Source organism: Microtus ochrogaster, chromosome 8, assembly GCF_000317375.1.
Source record: "Microtus ochrogaster isolate Prairie Vole_2 chromosome 8, MicOch1.0, whole genome shotgun sequence".
Taxonomy (NCBI): Eukaryota; Metazoa; Chordata; class Mammalia; order Rodentia; family Cricetidae; genus Microtus; species Microtus ochrogaster.
In genome coordinates, this window is record NC_022015.1 from 47,374,091 (window position 1) to 47,379,135 (window position 5,045).

Sequence of the window (5,045 nt, forward strand, 5' to 3'; positions counted from 1 at the left end):
GTTTATTATTCATTGTTTGTGTCACTGTGAGTGTGTAGGGGTCAGAGAACTAACTTGGTAAAGCCAATTCTCTCCTACCCTGTGAGTCCCGGGGACTGAACTCAGGTCATTAGGCCTGGCAGCCAGCATCTTTATTGACTGAGCCTTCTCTGTGGTTCCTAGGAGTAGATTTTGGAGTGTTTCCACCACACAAAGACAGCTATAAGCTATGATGAATATGCTCATTAACTTGATTGTGGTAATCTCTTAGTAGTGTGAGCGTCTATCAAAACATCCTGCTATACACTTTAATCACATATAATTTTTGCTTGTCAATTATACCTCAACAGCCTGGAGGCAACTAGCTAATCCCTTCTTTTTGCCTCAAGCTTTTCTGTAGGCCCACCTAGCTTTTCTGGCCTGGAAGCCAAATGCCGATCTCCCCACATTCCTTGACAAATCCCCACAACTGCCAATTGATTTAGAAACACAAAACCCAGCCTAACAGGACCCAGCCTAACATAAATCCCCATTCTCTCCATTTCCTGGATATGCTGCTATTACTAAAGAATACAGACAAACACAGGCTGCCCTGGAACTGGGCCTTGAAACTTTTCATGTATTTTATGTAGGGACACTTCCTTCTCCATCTTCATATGCTTCCATCAAGCATTAGAAGAAGATGTGTCAGGACTGTTCATTCTCTTGATGGCTTCCAAACTCTCCCCTCCCTCCCAGAGCTAGCCATGGTTTGGCAGGTAAAGAGCTGTTTGTACAAATGCATAAGAACCAAGTTTTTATCCATTTAAAAACCAGGAACCCCAGTACTGGGGGTTGGGGAGAGGGTGGCAGAGACAGACAGGTACCTGGGGCTAGCTGACCAGTCTAAGAAAAACAGCTAGCTTCAGGTTCAGGGAGAGATCTGTTAGAGAAAACCAGGTGAAGAGTGATAGAGGACACCTGACCTCTGGCCTCTACTAGCAAGCACAAGTACACACACACACACACACACACACACAGAGAGAGAGAGAGAGAGAGAGAGAGAGAGAGAGAGAGACAGACAGACAGACAGACAGAGACAGAGACAGAGATAGAGACACACAGAAAAACGGGGGGGTGGATCAAATCATGTTTCCATATTCACGGTGCTTTTTCATTTTTCTCCCCTGTCTCCGCAAACTCGTTAAGGGATCCTTCCAACAGCTCCAGAATGAATGAACTATTTGTTTCTATTCCTGTAATTCCTCAATGCATTTGCTGCTGAAAAAAAGAAATTATAAGGAGGGAAGGAAGAAAGGAAGTGAGGGAAGGGCGAGCTAGCGGTGTTTTGTGGAAGAGCCTTGCACACATGCCTTCGTCCAAGAAGTGTGCTCCTCAGCAGAGCGTGGGTTGGAAGGACAGGTGTGGCTGAAACAGAAGGCTTTTCTGTTTGGAAACAATAGATGCCCTTTGAGTTGTGCCTGTCTGACTCCTTTGCGAGCTGTACCCAGAATACTACGGTGATTATGCCAAGAAAGGAAGTAAGCAATATTACCCGCCAGGTGTGCAGAACACTCAGTAAACTAATGCCTACTAACCGTCAGTTGATAGACATGCAATGGGCTTCAAGGGACATTTTTAAATGGGTGTTCTTCTCTGAGTAGGGAAAATTTCTCTAATGAGAAAGCATTTCTTTTAAATCGTCACATAAGGAAATTCTAACCAGGCCGGGGAGTTTTCTGATGTGTCTAAAGACAAACAAACAAAATAAAACATTAAATAAATAAATACTTAGCAATATTTAAGCAGCAAGAGTTAATGTTCAGAATGTTTTTCAATGGTTTCTTGAAATCGCATTGGTTTCTGTTAGCTAATCTTGAAGGTAGGGAATCCTTCTGCACACAATTCTCTAGTTAGGCAAGATCTTCTGCACCAATGCCATTTATCAGTTACCCCCAGTGTGGGAAGGAGATGAATATTTCCAGTTCTACTAAAAACAAAGATATTTCCCTCACTGGCAGGAAGCACATCATGAAATCCTTACCTGAAACAGAAAAAGCACCATATGTGTGCAAGTGTGTATTAAAGATTTGCTTTTATTTGTTTGTTGAATGAATGCTATGTGTGCTGGGGGGAAGCAGAAAAACATGTCAGATTCTCCTGGAGCTGGAGTTACAGCATGTGGTTGGGCTAGCCCAGGATGGAGTCACCTAAGATAGCAAGACAAACACCTGTGCGGGAACCAACCCCTCTGGATGTTTGCACATCTTGTAAGTCTGCTGATCCCTTATCTCAGAAGAACAGCCTCCTGCTATCCTAAGGGCCAGGGACCTTCCTAATAAAACTTGCTTACAGAAGTCCCTTTTGCCTTAGCGGTCTCCTGCTCAACTAAATCAACCTATAAAACTCCAATGAAAACTTATAAAGATTCCCTTTGGCTGTTCTCCCTTCTCTTGCAGACAGCCTGGAAGTTCATTCCCCTAGATAAAGCTCTATCTTTCGGCCTCCTTGTGGCTCTGGTGGTGTGGTTCTTTTAATGTTGCAGTGTGAGTCACTGACTTGGGTGCTGAGAATCACTCTTGTCCTCTGAAGGACAACAATTGCTCCTAACTTCTGGGTCACTTCCCCAACCCATAGATACATATTTTAAGGTGCCAAAGGCAAAATCAGCACCAGCCTAAGCACTCAGGGATCTTGAAGACAGATTGACAATGGCCCACAGAAAGAAGTGAGGCATGTATGCATGGCTCATCCATAAAGTAATATCACTAGCCAACTCTCTTTTCCCCGATAGCAAATGCATCGCTCATCTGGCTACTTCTAGAAATTGCTTTACCTGACCTATACAACAAAGAAATCTCATAGTTAGCTAAGAATAAAGCCTTAAAACACACTGCTAAGTCCCATGACTTAAATCTAAATTATTGCCTGGGGAAGAGTAGCAAGAAAGCAGCAGGGGACCTCTGCCTGAGAAATCTTTCAAGATAGAGGGACTAAGATAGGCAAACCATGAGGAAAAGGCTCCAAATTCAGATTTGGCAGGCAACAATTTTATGGAGCTGGGGGGAATGACTCAAAAGGTACAGTTTTGGGGAAACTCCAACCACTTCTTTCTATTCAATACCCTTTCTTTTAGAAGATCACATTATATGCAGTTTTCCTCAGATGATCTTTTAAGTACTGAGGATGAACATTTTAGTGTTTAATAGCACTAACGTTGCTAATTTCACACCTGAAAGTTAAATCTTGGTTTAATCTGGTTTGGGTTAGCATCATGCTTGTTAAAAGAAAGCGCTGGGGCTGGGGATATAGTTGGTGGAAAACATGTGGGCCTGAGTTTGAACCCAGTAAACCATGGGAAAATGCTAGGCACGATGGAACTTTTTTGCAATCCCAGCACTGGGGAGGGAGACAAGATCTCCAGGACCTGGGGGCCAGCCAGACTAAGCTACTTGTAAATACCAGGTCAGTGAGAGATCCTTTCTCAAAGGAGGGTGGGTAGCATTCCTGAGAATGATACCTGAGGTTATTCTGTAGTTTCTACACACACACACACACACACACACACACACACACACACACACACACACACTTGCATGAACGTGCATGCACTCATTTTTTAAAAAAATGAAATTTAGGTACTGGAAAGGAAGATGTCTCGACAGTTAAGAACACTGGCTGCTCTTCCAGAGGACTGGGTTTGATCACCACATGCAACAGTTCACAACCACTGGGAACTGCAGCTTCCAGGCAATCCAATGTCTTCTTCTCCTGGAGGCTCATGCACACATGCACGCACAAACAAAAAAATCTTTAAAGAAAAAAAAAATCGGACACTAGGTATGATGTCACCTTACTGTATCCCAAAACTGAGGGATTGGAGCAGGATGATCAGGGATTTGAGGTCAATTTGTCATAAACTGTGTGACCATGCTCAAGTCACTGGTCAATCAATTCAGTTGACTGAGCTAGAATGGGAAAAATAGCTCTATGACACCTTAGCCTGCCTAGCATGTATGAGAGCCTTGATTTGATCCCCAGCTCACAAAACAACCCATGACAATAAAATCTTTATAAAATAGTCAGGTTTTGAGAAAGCTCTGCAATCTATCGTTTTGCTACTTTCTAAAATCCATCTAGACTCTGCCACTTGCTGAGCTCTGAAAGCAGGAGGCACAGCTGCGGGGGGGGGGGGGGGGGTCTCCTCCCCAGATGCCATCAAGCCTGACCTGTGGATCGCTTCCGGGTGCTCATAGTCACATTTTAGCTAAAACTTATTCTGGCAAATAGCAAAATAGATGGATTTCAGATCTCTCGGTACCTGAATATTTTGTAAACTTGTAAAAGATTTTATGATGCTGGGAATCAAATCAAGAGTCTCATATATCCCAGACAGAGCTTTATAGCTGCAGAGTAGTCTGTGATAATCTAGACTCTCCATCACCGGGCACAAGCTGAAGTGTGTCCAGCATCTGGGAATGCACTCACGGCGTGGTTCTCACCTCCCCACCTTCACCTTTGTGCACCACCTGTCTCTTTTGGGGGGAAGGAGGGAGACAGGCCTCTCATCGTACAGCCCTGGCTGGCCTGTAACTAGCTATAGAAAGCGGGCTTGTCACAAGTTTACAGCAATCCCGCTGCCTCTGGAGCTCGCCACCACACCTAGCTTTTTCTCTTACTTTGTAATGGAATTTTCTCTGGTCACTTATGTTCCTCTCTGGCATTTCTACATCAGCAATTTCAGACATCTCTGCCTTCATTTTTCAATCACGACTCACAAATATGGAAACCAACTTTCTTGTCATGGGCAGAACGAAGAAGGAATAATTTGTGCAGACTGCATTGGTTTCTGAAGGACTGATTTTAATGGGGAAACGATTGATTCATTAGAAAAAGTAAAACCATAAATAAGTCTTGCATTTTACACTTCATAATGATGATTATTTAGACAGCCCAAAACATCCAGTTCCATCAGTTCTACACATGAACTACTAAAACAGCCTCTTCCAACCCAAATCACGTGAAGAGGAAATAAATTCACCTCAATGAACCCTACTAGATGAGTGAGCAAGCACATGTTTAGATAA